At 38.6% G+C, this 15,068-nt stretch overlaps 1 protein-coding gene across 6 annotated transcripts in view; it reads left to right on the top strand.

Moving 5' to 3' along the window:
* The first annotated feature begins 882 nt into the window (after positions 1 to 882).
* Positions 883 to 15,068, top strand: part of LOC133556203 (trinucleotide repeat-containing gene 6A protein-like) — a 108,365-nt gene continuing 94,179 nt past the window's right edge. For 2 of the 6 annotated variants that reach the window (XM_061905899.1, XM_061905897.1), the window contains exons 1-2: positions 883 to 1,106; positions 2,173 to 2,221. The gene's annotated coding sequence lies outside the window, so the exon portion shown is untranslated. Of the gene's footprint in view, positions 1,107 to 2,172; positions 2,226 to 15,068 lie in introns of all 6 variants that reach the window. The other 4 variants (XM_061905903.1, XM_061905901.1, XM_061905898.1 and 1 more) reach the window with 3 other exon arrangements.

Here is a 15,068-nt window from a genome sequence, read left to right as displayed (position 1 = left end):
TACAACAGTGGTAATAAAAGATGCAACCTATGCTTGAAAGAGAAACTGTTTATTATATATCACCCAGACCTGTCATCACTCAACAAGCATAGTGAAAACATCAGCATGCCGTCACAGACGGAAACACCTCCTAGGTAACACATGAGCCAATCACCACGCCCCCGCGCCTGCCTGTACCCACCCACTCTGTGCCCTATACAAACCATGGTATGTGAATGCTTCCATTAAAATCTCCTGATGATTGAGGGAACCCCTCATGAAACAGTTCTGTAGAGATGAAGTAGTCTTGTGATTTTTCCCATCTGTGTTGGTCCTGCGATGAGGTGGCGACTTGTCCAGGGTGTAACCCGTCTTCCGCCCGATTGTAGCTGAGATAGGCGCCAGCACCCCCCGCGATCCCAAAAGGGAATAAGCGGTAGGAAATGGATGGATATATATATATATATATATATATATATATATATATATATATATATATATATTCTCCCCCACAAAAAAGGCAAAAAAACCCTGCACTGTAGTAAAGCTGCAATATTTAAAGCACAATGCAGCAAAGGATTATTTATAAAAAAAACAAAAAAAAAACAGTAGAGTATGGTTAGAAAACATTTAAAAAATCTAATAAAATGTCTGAGATAGAGCGTGGCCGCATACTTCGAAGCGCAACGTGACAAGGAAGAACTATATAATGTTACAATGTCGTTATCTGGTAATTACTGCCTAATTAAAATGTAATACCAGTGTGTCACCTGTGACATATGACATATTAATCATGTCTGCCAATGCGCATGCGCTGCACATCAAGTCACATGACGTTTATTTGAGGGTTATGTGCGCTTGGCAGCCACAGGAAGTGGAGAGTATTTCCTGTACGCGCGCACGCCTCCCTCTCCTCCCCCACTCCCACCGGCGTGCACGCGCAGCGGGCTCCGGCAGCTAGCGGGCAGAATGCTAGCAAGCGAGCAGCAGTTCAAGAAGAAAATGGCGATCACGCAGGACGAATGCTTCCCTCACTAGATGCTGCAAATGCGTTGAATTTCTCTTTTTTTGTAGCCTTACCAGTCGGCTTTCCTCTTCCACTCTGTTGCACTTTATACTTCAATGAGGTAAGGTTCGTTTTTTTTTTGGTATGTTTTTGTCCCCTGTCCGCTTGATGCGGAGCTCATGTAACCTTAGCGGGCTAATATCTCCTCCTGCTGGGGATAAAGTTGTTGTTTGATCGGCGGAGCTCAGCTAATACCCCAGTCTCCTCGAATGTGTGCAACAACAACTAAAACAGCAATTAAACTCGTAATACTTGCAGATTACGCTTTTTAATGCTAACATCGCGCGCCAGGTCATTTAAATAAAAATGGAATGCTAGCTAGCCCATTAATTATAAAGATGCATTTCCCACATGCTTGTTTGATCAATGCGTATTTTGAACGAATTAGCGACGGTTTGCATTTAACATTCAGTGTTTTTAACGCGACGGCTCTGCAAGTTAATGATCTGCTTTAGCACTGTTAGCATGTTAGCAGGCGTTAGCATTAGCCGCAATGCTAATTTAAGCACGCAGATTGTAATGCAAGCCAGCAGCCTTTTATGTTAGCTTACCGTGGTGTTGTTTTTTTCTATTAAAATGCCGCGTAAATGTTCCTTCTGCGGGTAAAAGTCCAATAGTCATCGGCTGGCCCGTGCAAGTAAACACGGATGCATTTGTGTGTGTGTGCACGCATCACATTTTTTTTTGTGTGGAAATAGAAGACGATCGCGTGCGTAAATAATGTTTTGCAGACATTGTGGAAGAGAGTCTGGGTTGCGCTGCGAAAGTATGCGAGTGTTGAGGAGCCATGTTGGTTTAAGCCGAGTTGCCAACAGCTGAGGAGATAATGGCCGATCAGGACCTGAGCTGCAACTCGCACCTAAACGCACTTTTTCCCCCGTCTGCACCAGCCAGACACACATCTAGTCGGACCTGAACCTGCAAGTTTGTTTTTTTTGAAGAGCAACTGGCTTTCCGACATACTTGGAATAGTCCGCACAACATAATAACGAATAATTGCCTGGTGTTACTGTTTATATTCTTTATTCTCCGCCAACACCCACTGTGGGTCAATAAATCATTTGTTTTGGAATTGGTGGACTTTAGTACGTGTGATTATTAACCGTATCTGTGTTTCTCTTTTTTAGATTCGGAATTGGAAGCCTTGCCACCAAAGAAACTGAAGCATCTTAACAGGTCGGTGAGTCATCAAACTGCATTGATTGATTGATTGATACTTTTATTAATAGATTGCACAGTTCAGTACATATTCCGTACAATTGACTACTAAATGGTTACACTCGAATAAGTTTTTCAACTTGTTTAAGTCTTGGTCCACGTTAATCAATTCATGGTAATAGAAGTGTTTTATATTGTTTGTAAGCTTGTCCCGACACCGATATATTCTGGCACAGGCACCAAAATGCATTTCGATACTTTTCAAAATAAAGGGGACCACAAAAAATGCCATTATTGGCTTTATTTGTACAGAAAATCTTATATTGACTTAAACAATCTTCATTCACCCACAAGGGAAATTGTTCCACACAGAAGCTCAGTTACAAAGGATGGAAAGGATTGTGCACCAAAAGAGGGCGAAAACAAAAACAGTTAAAGTACCAATGATTGTCACACATACACAAGATGTGGCGAAATTATTCTCTGCATTTGACCCATCACCCTTGATCACCCTGTGAGAGGTGAGGGGAGCAGTGGGCAACAGCGGTGCTGCAACCGGGAATAATTTTTGGTGATTTAACCCCCCATTCCAACCCTTAATGCTGAGTACCAAGCCGGAAGGTAATGGGTACCATTTTTATATTCTTTGGTATGACTCAGCCGCGATTTGAACTCACGACCTACTCTCAGGGCGGACACTCTACCCACCAGGCCACTGAGTAGGGTAAGGTATAAAGTAGACTAAAAATGTACCATAGTAGCAACATAAACTGTAACATATATGTAATATTTACGTATATACACAGTATATAACATATACTGATATATTATATTGTTATATAACATAACACATCCCAATTACCATGTACAACATTACAGTATATGTAACAGCTGCAGCATAAAATAGAGAGTAGATCCAGCAGAAAATAAGCATTATAAACAAAGAGTGATAGCTAACATATAAGCGGTCATGTATGAGACAAATTCAATATATAATTATACATTATATTATTATATATTGATCATACGTTTCTTTTTGCAATAAAATAACATTTTTTTGTCATTCAATAGAATAGTGAACTTGGTTTTTTAGTAGTTGGTAAATAAACAAAGACTCCTTGTTTGTCTGCAGATGTATGCTGTAACGTACTGTCCTTTCCTTTTCTATTATTTTGTCAAAATTACGATGGAAAAGTGGTAGAAAATATATTATTAATCTACTTGTTAATGTACTGCTGATATCTGCTTACTTTCTGTTTTAACATGTTCTAACTACACAAGGCCTGGGCAATTATTTTGACTCGGAGGGGGGAAATTTAGAGAGAGAAAAAGTGTTTGGGGGTCAGAATATCTATTTTTAGGAACACTAATGCAAAACCTCACAAAAATGACTGATTAAATGCTAATAACGTTATAACAGACCACCTTAAAAAACATAATGGGATTTAATTTTGTTTACTGAATGATAAACCCAGAATGTACATGAACATAAAGAATGTGGGGTTTACAATATTAACTATGAACGATAAAACACTGAATTTTGAAAAAATATGAGCGTCACATCCCCTCTCTCCCTTTTACAATCAAGCGAAACGCAACAAAAATGCAACAAACACACTGAAGTATGAACGCGAAGGGTAAAAAAAACCCCACCTACAATCTGACGTATCTGATACAGCACTAAGCTTTAGAACTTTGTTGTAAAAATAGTACCTAGTATATCATGCAAAAGCGCAGATTCAAACCATTTAAATACTTTGTATAGTTCAAGACTTACAGTAATTTGAAAACATCGCTGCACATCATAATGGCAGCTACAATTTCCATCTTAAAGATCTACAAAAAAATTTGGGAATGTCCGGTGGGCCAGATGCATCCCAGATGCATCAGACCTCAGCCTTAATTTGCTGAGGTCTGATGTACAATTCTGTTAAAATGTAATAATCATTTATTATTCTGTTATTTGATACTTTACATTAGTTTTGAGTGATACTACAAATGTTGGCATTAATCCAATACCAAGTTGTTACAGGATCATACATTGGTCATAATTAAAGTTTTCATGTCTCCGAGGTTGTATTTGATGACTAACAATTGAAAAAAGGCAAAATATTTTTTGATAATAAAAAATATCGATGTAATCATTGTGATGTCGACTGCGTACAGCTTTTGTACTTCGTATCATTACAGTCTATGTATGTATAGATCCGGCCATTTTTTTACATAGAGGGGCGCTATTGCATCCTCCTACGGTGTGTAGGGAAACATGTTTAGCTATTCCTCGTCCTGCAGGGGTGATCATTTTTAAGAAACTGACTTTATTTGAGGATTAGGGATTTAAAAGTAGCCTAAACACTACCGATTGCAGATGGGCGTTAGCCGCTAGCTAGCTAACAGTTTACAAGAGCAAAAGCTAAGCACTTCTTGCAGAGCGGCGCTTCAGTGCCTATTGCTTCAATTTTTTTGTCAGTTTTAACCCAAAACGCATCCATTCTCACTTTTATGTCTACACTGTACTCCACGGGCGTGTGTGTTGCCTAACATGCGCCTCTGCTCGTTTTATCAGCGATGTCATGGCGGTGTGTCGTCATGTCTGGGATGAAAAATACTTTTTCAGAAGCAGTATAGGATCGTTTTTTAATTCATTAGTAACGCAGTACTTTATTAGTATTGGTATACCGTAAAACCCTAATTGGTTGATATTGCTAGTTTATATTTCTTATGATTTATGGACAGGGTTTCCATGGGTCATTAAAAAGTATTGACATTAAATGGATTTTGCGAAAACCTTAAAAAGCATTACATACGATGTCCAGAGGCATTAAATAAATGTCATACAATCATAGGATGAACCAGCAAGTATGGTGTGATGGCATTTGCAACAAAAAAGATGACAAAACAAACCACCTGAAAAATGCACTTCATGGTGTTGAATATTGAAGTGCATTTTTTGCTAACATGGAGTCCTTTTTTTTTTTTTTTTACCTATTTAGGAGAAAAAAATATTAATGGTATTTATTGTATTTGAAAGGGTTACTTGCATTTTTATATATTGTAATTACATAGGTAATTATTTCAACTATTCAACATTATTCGTGTTGAATGCTTACAATCGTGTCTGTACAGATGATTGTATGCTTTGACTATACTTAATAACTATCTGGAGTAGGACATGGGCTTGGAAATGGCATTACCCAAATAATTACATTAGACTTGCAGAAACCTGGTATGAAAAAAGAGCAGATAAAATATATATTACATGTAAACATTTTTATTTGAAATGTAATATTTTTCTGATTATATTCCCCCAAGCTATCAAGGCAGAAAGGAAAATAAATGTCAGAACAAGCATGGAAAACACTCAAACAGCAAAAACAAAATAATAAAATTGCATTGATTACTTATTAATAAGGTCTTTAAATGAATGTGCAAAACTGACTATGTAAGAAATGCTTAATAAAGTGTAAAATAGAGCAAAGTTTGAAAATAAAAGCAAATAATAACTTCTGTAGGTTTAGTGCCAGGAAGTTATGACTGTGTAACATTTAATTGGTATTCTTAAGTATGGAAAGGAATTTGTCATGCCAGAATAATATAAATATTATTGGACCAAAATACTAATTTTAAATTATCTTATTTTTTATATTTTGTCATTTATTTTGTTTGTACAATACCGCACTTTAGTTCCTACGTGTTGTTTCCATAAGTAACATGTGTACCGTATTTTTCGGATTATAAGTCGCAGTTTTTTTTCATAGTTTGGCCGGGGGTGCGACATATACTCTGGAGCGACTTATGTTTGAAATTAGTAACACATTACCGTAAAATATTAAATAATATTATCTATATCAGTCGCGGAAGATAATTCGGCGGGGAGGGTCATGGCAGAAGTGCATTGTGGGTCATGGGATGATAACTGCTATATGCTATATGCTACTGTCGTAGCTGTTAAAATTGATAATTTCAATGTTGGCGGTAACTTATAAAAACTGAGAAGGGCTGAACTAGGGCGGGGCGATATTGGTTTTTATTGATATCGCAATATTTTTATGCCATATTGCGATATACGATATATATTACGATATTTTGCGTTGGCCTTGAATGAACACTTGATGCATATAATCACAGCAGTATGATGATCCTATGTGTCTACATTAAAACATTCTTCATACTGCATTAATATATGCTCATTTTAAACTTTCATGCAGAGAGGGAAATCACAACTAAGTCAATTGACCAAAAGTCTATTTATTAAATACTCTTCATTCTCTCACGGGTGACTTTTTAAATGAAAGAATAAATTAATAGTGTTGTTACCTTTTTGTAGTAACACTTCTGCTGCATACTTTGCATTGATTGATTGATACTTTTATTAGTAGATTGCACAGTACAGTACATATTCCGTACAATTGACCACTAAATCGTAACACCCAAATTAGTTTTTCAACTTGTTTAAATCGGGGTCCACGTCAATCAACTCATGGTACAATTATATACTATCAGCATAACACAGTCATCACACAGGTTAATCATCATAGTATATACATTGAACAGCATATTGCTGTTGTCTGCTGAATATCTTCCCACTTGAAGCCAAACCACCGCCAGATGATGGACCCCCTGCTCTTTATGTTGGGCATTTATTGTTTTTCCTCCATTTGTGATAAGTTTCACACCATCTCTCTCTTGTATTGTCACAAGCTTTGCTTGCTCGACCTGGCTCAGCTAACGTTAGCCATGCTGCTACCTCTCTGATCGGCGAGAGCTATGACGCTAGACTCGCGAGAGTATGTGACGTATGTAAGAAGGCGGGCTTGTTTTCCGTATACGTCAGAATGAGGGACGAGGAGGAGTGAGAAACGCCTGTTGTGTGATGCCCGCAGCTAAATGCAACTCGACCTGCCTCAGCTAACGTTAGCCATTCTAACGTTAGCTCTCGGCGAGAGCATATGACGCTAGACGCGCGACATTATGTGACATATGTAAGAAGGCGGGCTTGTTTTACGTCTCTGTGAGAAGGACAGACGAGAAGGAGTAAGACACGCCAGTAATGTAATGCGCGCAGCTTAAAGCACTGGCGGAGAACATATAATCCAATATTACGATATAGTCATTTTCTATATCGCACAGAGACAAACCTGCGATATATCGTATATATCGATGTATCGCCCAGCCCTAGGCTGAACAAAAATGGCACCGAAAAGGAAATCCAGTACTGCAGATTACAAGCTGGACGTAGTGAAATATGCAGCAGAAAACGACAAGAGGAAGCGACGCATACCTTTGGAGTTGGCAGAGTTGTTTAGAAGCGACATCGACGAAAAAGATTTCATCGGATTTATCGATTAGGAGTGACAGATTGTTTGGTAAACGTATAGCATGTTCTATATGTTATAGTTTTTTGAATGAGTCTTACCATAATATGTTACGTTAACATACCAGGCACCTTCTCAGTTGGTTATATATGCGTCATATAACGTACACTTATTCAGCCTGTTGTTCACTATTATTTATTTATTTTAATTTGCCTTTCAAATGTCTATTCTTGGTGTTGGATTTCATCAAATACATTTCCCCCCAAAAATGCAACTTATACTTCAGTGCGACGTATATAAGTGTTTTTCTTTCTTTATTGTGCATTTTCGGCCGGTGTGGCGTATACTCCGGAGCGACTTATCCGAAAAATACGGTGTGTGTGTGTGTATATATATATATATATATATGTATATGTATATATATATATATATATATATATATATATATATATATATATATATATAAATCGTTTATCCCAAGTAGAGATAATGTACTACATTGAAAACGGGCAGTACTGTTGTTCTCAGTCAACATTTTGCCCCTCATTTTGTTTCCCAAGTGTAAGGCAGATCTTTCTGGTGGGAGTGCGTCAAAGAAATGTTAAGAGATACTGTAAGTGAAATGGGGTAAACGTTGCGAATTGACTCTGTCAAGGCCGTTCGACAGTCGCCATCATCATAGATGGAGATTGTCCATACCCATAAGCACACGAAAGGATATTTTCGTAGAATAATCAACATACTCGTTGGTAAAGCGAAGACGTACGTGTTGTGTGTGCGGGCACTGGATGGGCAGCTGGCGCTTATGCAAGCACATACAGTTCCGTTTGAATTGAATCGGGGGTTTGGTCTGGGCCGCATTGTGCTGAGTAAGCTTTGCTGTTTTAAATGGCGCAGTGACAAGCCGGGGTCCTGATGTTTTTGTGTGCAGGGACATGTTTGTGTTGGGCTCATTGTATCCACACAGTTTGTCCACATGCAGCCACACAAAGGGCAGCTCGTCCCTCACCTGCATGTTTTATTGGGAATGTGCCTAGACCTGCCCCATCCGAGAGCACTGAAGTTGAACACAGTCTGGGATGTTGGTCAGCCTCACATTTGGAACTTTTTCCAAAAGGAAATTATAGTATTTGGCTGCACAAGCAATGTTTATGTAACATTCCAACCATCAAGTGTCAAAATAACTTCTACTACTACTCGGGCTACTTAGAAAAATAATTCTCATCCAAAAAAAACCGTATATTTATTCCGATTCTAAATTGATTCACACTTTAGTAGTGGAGGTGCCCCAATACAACTTTTTACCATACCGATATTGATCTAATACCAGCAGGAATCATGCATGTATTATTTAGTAGTGTGGAATGTTAGAAAAGGTTTGATCAGGTGAAATGAGTCAAACAGAGAACAATGGCAGTTATGAAAAAACACTAACCTATTTATTATTAACAGTCTTGAATGGACTTATGCTGTCTTTAAGTGTAGTAGTAATTGCTTTTTAGTGACACCTACTGGTACCAATTATTTATGAAGTAAAGTTCATGACGCGGTAAGTTGAATGATGCAGACACATTTGTTACTGGATACTTTTCTAAAACGCTTCTGCCTTAAACTGTATGTGTAAGTAATGTGTAACTATAATTATTTGATACTTGTTTGTATTGACAAACGTCACGTTTTATTGGTGAATGATTATTACCTATGTCTAGCTTGTATGCTATTGTGTGATTTGGTGTTGTGTAGCTGCCATGGTTACCTTGTGTAAATGGCTTTAGTAAAATAGAAGCAATTATGTGCTTATTAGAGGACATTTATCTGTTAACTGGCTGTCCAGCTTTGCACAAGTAAACACGCAGCAGGACTGCTTCTATCGCACATGATGTCACACTAGTAAATGCGATGAATGACTGCATAGATCGCACATGATACACACAAGTAAACACGCTGCAGAACTGCTTGGATCGCACATGATATCACACACAACATGCTGCAGGACAATGTGTTTCGCACATGATATTACACACAAGTAAAGATGCTGCAGAAATGTTTGTATTGCACATGATATCACACAGAGGTAAACTAACTGTAGGACTACTTATATCACACACATGTATACATGTTAAAGGGTTGCTTGTATTGCACATGATACACACAAGTAAACACGCTGCAGGACTGCTTGTATCACGCATGATATCACACGCACGTAAACACTGTAAGACTGCATGTATCGCACATATCACACAAAAAATTCTGCAGGACTGCTTGTTTCGCACATGATATCACACACATGTAAATAGACTGCAGCACTGCTTGTGTCTCACATTATATCACACACATGTAAAAAGACTGCAGGACTGCTTGTCTCTAGGGTTGGGTATCGTTTGAATTTGATTGATTCCGATTCCGATTCTTTGTTTCGATTCCAATTCTTTCTTTAAAAAAAAAAAAGGCAGGGTCAAAAAAAAGTTTAGGATATTTTAAATGAGCTAGCTTACCTACAGTCTTTCTGAATGAAATAGTCTGACATTCTCCATCAATTTTAATTCTATTAACTTTTTATGAACTTTACTATAAATTCCTCACAGGGCTGTTTTCAACTAGAATATAAATATCAAATCTATGAACTTGAATATAAATATGAATACATTTTCACAGGGGTACTTTCATCAAGAGAGCTTTATTTTTGAAAACCTCATGAAAACACATTTACATATAAGTGTATGATGCTGCAGAAAACCTCATGAAAACACATTTACACATAAGTGTATGATGCTGCAGGAAACCTCATGAAAACACATTTACACACACAAGTGTATGATGCTGCAGGTACTTAAACATGTTGCCGTGCTCCCACTGATGGGCTAACCTGGTGCAGAAAAGCAAATAAACAATAAGAAACAACTTGCAAAACCCAGTCCAGATTAGCAGCAGGTACAGTATAAAATCAGAGACAATTCTTGTTTAGGAAAATGGCCATATCCGCCTTCTTAGGCAGGATGCGTGAGCGTTCTGGACAGATAGTGTCTCCTGTCGAAGACGGGACACACATTTATTTGTACTCCATGAACTTGGAGGTGCTTCATCATGTTCGACGTGCACCCTGCTAAGCACGAAACAGTCCTGTCGCATGTGTTACATTTCGCAGATATTTCATTTTTTTTTACTAAAATAAAGCCACACTTTCGACCGTCGACGCCCGCTATCCATGCTTGACTGACTCGCTCGGCTACATAGGCTCGGCTATGCTAACACTTCCGGCGGTGGGCGCTTTTTCGTTGGTGTTCAGCGGCTTCTTCTTCCGGGTCGGCGGACTTATTATTTTTTTCCGGTCGGCGGACTGGTTATCGAAATTAGGAATCGAAATTTAAACTTTTGAACGATTCCGGGAGAATCGGAAAGTAAGTCCCGGTTCCAATCGATACTCTATACTCGATACCCAACACTACTTGTGTCGCACATGGTATCACACACGTGTAAAAAGGCTGCAGGACTGCTTGTGTCCCACATGATATCACACACAGGTAAACACGCTGCGGGACTGCTTGTATCGCAGATTAAATCATACACAAGTAAACTCTTTGCAGGACTGCTTGTATCGCAAATTTCGCATGCAAGATATAAGATGTTAATATCATCGGACACCTAAGTTTTTGGCTGATAATGGATGGGGGGCCCCCCTATTCAGTAGAACTGTGATTTACTTCGAAACCTGTCCAAAGCTAAGTTAGCCATTTTAAAGCATGCTGAGTTGTCAAAATGATTATGTCACTGTGTTACAATAATCCCTTATTATATGGAAAGTTGTTTGACAAAAAGCCAAACATATGCAGCAGTCTACTTGTTTCGTTGCATTGTCTTGGTTTTTGTTTGTCCTGTTGCTGTTTATCAAACTGAGTACAAAATATTGTATATGTTTATTTCCTGTAGCCACAAGGTTTTGGTAATCCTTGCTTTCTAAATCTTTTCTTCCAACATTGACTTTCTATCCTTTCAAAGATGTTTAGTGCATACAGCACATGATGTCCTTTATCCTACTACTTGTCATAGGAATACATCTGCAAGACAGTGCTACTACTATTAACTAGTAGTGTGCAGTGTTTCATGTATGCTGCTAGCTTTTAAGCCATTACCTTGAAATCTGTTTCTATTTAGTCACATGTTTACATCCAGACAATAATGGTGCACTTAAACATGATCTTGACTTTCGTTTTGAAAGTACAATGGTTGCACAAAGTACGGTCCTTGTCCTTGACTTTACTTTTGCTTTTGATTAGCCAACTTGTCGGGGCTGTTGATCCCCTTAATGTATTTTCTTATAATCCAAGTCTGCAATGCTTTTCAACCAAATACTCAGAGCAAAATACTGCCCAGCAATAAATTCCTTTGCTGTTGCAACAGAGCTGCATTGGTTGGCTCGTGGACCATTGGCCCCTCACGTAGTACAACCACACCTAGAGGAAAAAGAGAACTCGAATGGCAATGACCTGTGCGAGTTCCGACCAAATTCAAGACATCTGAACCAGTTTTCTCACAGGAGCTCAATTGGCAGTGAACTGTATGGACATGGTTGTCCTTAGTCATGCATCATCTTGTTAGCAAAGGCAAAATACTGCCACTACTAATTCACTGGGCCGTGGTAAACTACAATGTTTGGTGCAAGTCGAGCACATGTCAACAAAATTGCGCAACCCAACTTAATAGTTGATACTAGGGCTGAGCGATATGGCCTTTTATTAATATTTCGATATTTTTGGGCCATACACGATATCGCAATATTGTGCCTTAGCCTTGAATGAATACATCAGTATGATGATTCTATGTGGCTACATTAAAACATTCTTGTTCATACTGCATTAATATATGCTCATTTTAAACTTTCATGCAGAGAGGGAAATAACAACCAAGTAAATTTAGCAAAACTATTTATTAAACAGTTATTAAGCAATGGCACAAACATTCATGTCGTTTCCAAAACAGAAAGTGCAAGATTGTCAGAGACATTTTAAAACAAGCTATAAGTGCACTTTTATGCATGACGTCACTAAGATGACATATCAAAACAACACTAAATCAAAAGTGCACTTTTTGTACAGAACACCACTACAGTAGTTAAAAACAAATAAAGTGCACTTTTGTGCATGATGTGACACAAGATATTTCAAAAACTGTCAAATAAAAATGAGCTGCATAAAAGGAAATCAAATAGAGTATGTCTTTTGTTCTGTGGTAGGTTCCTGCGGATGTTACGTCCTTCTGTTGTTGATTTTTTTGCTTTTTTTTCATACGGTGTTGATGTGGAAATTGTTGCTTTGGCATTTTGTGGGTGTGGCACCGAACGGAGATGTTGACATTCAGTTTCAAGTACTGTTCATTCCCGAGCGCAGGGGTAGGGAACCTGTGGCTCTTTTGATGATGCATCTGGCTCTCAGATGAATATTATCTGACATTGCTTAACATGAAAAGTAATAAATAATAATTCCGCTGGTAATCACAGTGTTAAAAATAATGTTCAAACTACAAAACTTTCTCAGGAATTTTAATTCATCCATCCGTTTTTCTACCTGCCTGTTTAATAATTTGCATCAATGGTAAGAATTTTTTTATTTATTATTGGTTAGCTTCAGAATAACAATGTTATTAAAAAGAATAAGATAATTATTACATGCTAGAATTGTTGGTCTTACTTAAAGGGGAACATTATCACAATTTCTGAAGGGTTAAAACCAATAAAAATCAGTTACCAGTGGCTTATTTTATTTTTCGAAGTTTTTCTCAAAATTTTACCCATCACGCAATATCCCGAAAAACGGCTTCAAAGTGCCTGATTTACACCATCGCTATATCCACCCGTCTATTGTCCTGTGACGTCACTGCGTGAAGCCACCAGAAACAAACATGACGGATAGCACAGAAAGGTATAGCATAGTAGCTCGGATTCAGACTCGGATTTCAGCGGCGCAAGCGATTCAACAGATTACGCATGTAATGAAACGGATGGTTGGAGTGTGGAGGCAGATAGCGAAAACAAAATTGAAGAAGAAACTGAAGCTATTGAGCCATATCGCTTTGAACCGTATACAAGCAAAACCGACATGACAGGCAGCGGCACGGGAGGAAGCGCGGATGAAAATTGGCGATCGACTTCTAACCAACGATTGGTATGTGTTTATTTGGCATTAAATGTGGGTGGAGGGAAAGCTCAAATATAGCTACAAATGAGGCGTAATGATGCAATATGTACATACAGCTAACCTAAATAGCATGTTAGCAGCGATTAGCTTGCAGTCATGCCGTGACCAAATATGTCTGATTAGCACACTCCACATAAGTCAATAACATCAACAAAACTCACCTTTGTGCGTTCATGCACGTTGGAAATGCATATGCTTTGAGTGTCGCAGGATATCCACACATTCTTGCCATCTCTGTGCCATCTCTGCCGTAGCATAGCTGTCTTCGGTACAGTGTGCAGAACAAACGGGGGACTTTCACATCTTTTGGCCACGGTGGCTACTTGAATCCGTTTATGTTCGTGTTGTTACACTCTCCGACAACACACCGACGAGGCATGATGTCTCCAAGGTACGGGAAAACAGTCGAAAAAACGAAAAATAACATAGCTGATTTGACTTGGTGCGTTTAATGAGATTGAGAAAATGGCGGATCCGCTTCACGTTGTGACGTCATCGCTCCGACGGGCTATCAAATGAAAGGCGTTTAAATTGCCAAATTCACCTTTTTAGAGTTTGGAAATCGGTTAAAAAAACATATGGTCTTTTTTCTGCAACATCAAGGTATATATTGACGCTTACATAGGTCTGGTGATAATGTTCCCCTTTAAAAATGCACGCATTTAGTTGTATTCAGTGTTAAAACAAATATATGGCTCTCACGAAAATAAATTTTAAAACATTTGGCTTTCATGGCTCTCTCGGCCAAAAAAGGTTCCCGACCCCTGCTCTAGCGGGTGACTTTTTAAATGATGCTACAAATTAGCAGTGGTGTACTTTTTGTAGCAACACTTTTGCTGCATAATTGTCCAGCATATTCCCGCTTGAAGCCAAACCACCGCCAGACTATGGACCCTGTGCTGATTTTCCTGGGAATGAATTCTTCCTCCATTTGTTAGCAGATTTGCACCTTCTCTCTCGTATTACCGCTCGCAACTCACCATTAGCACCACAGCTAATGTTACCCATGTAGCTACCTCTCTGCTTGGGGATGGTATGTGACGTTGCACGTGTGACGTATGTAAGAAGGTGCGCTTGTTTTAAGTCTCTGTGAGAAGGAGAGACAAGAAAGAGTGGGAAACGCATGCAGTATTATGCCCGCAGCTAAAAGCAACATTTTCTATATTGCACATAGACAAACCCGCGATATATCGAGTATATCAATATATCGCCCAGCCCTAGTTTATACTGTTACCCACTGATCAGTTCCCGTTTTGCTCGGTTAACAAAAAGCAAGTGCCTTTGTTTCATGCAACCAACCTTGTTTCCGCTTTCTTCCTACTAAAAATATAAAACGTTTTGTCGAACACATTTGTGTCT

The sequence above is a fragment of the Nerophis ophidion genome, linkage group LG07, assembly GCF_033978795.1.
Source record: "Nerophis ophidion isolate RoL-2023_Sa linkage group LG07, RoL_Noph_v1.0, whole genome shotgun sequence".
Taxonomy (NCBI): Eukaryota; Metazoa; Chordata; class Actinopteri; order Syngnathiformes; family Syngnathidae; genus Nerophis; species Nerophis ophidion.
Note: the sequence above shows the minus strand (reverse complement) of the source record. Positions and strands in the feature narration are given on the sequence as shown.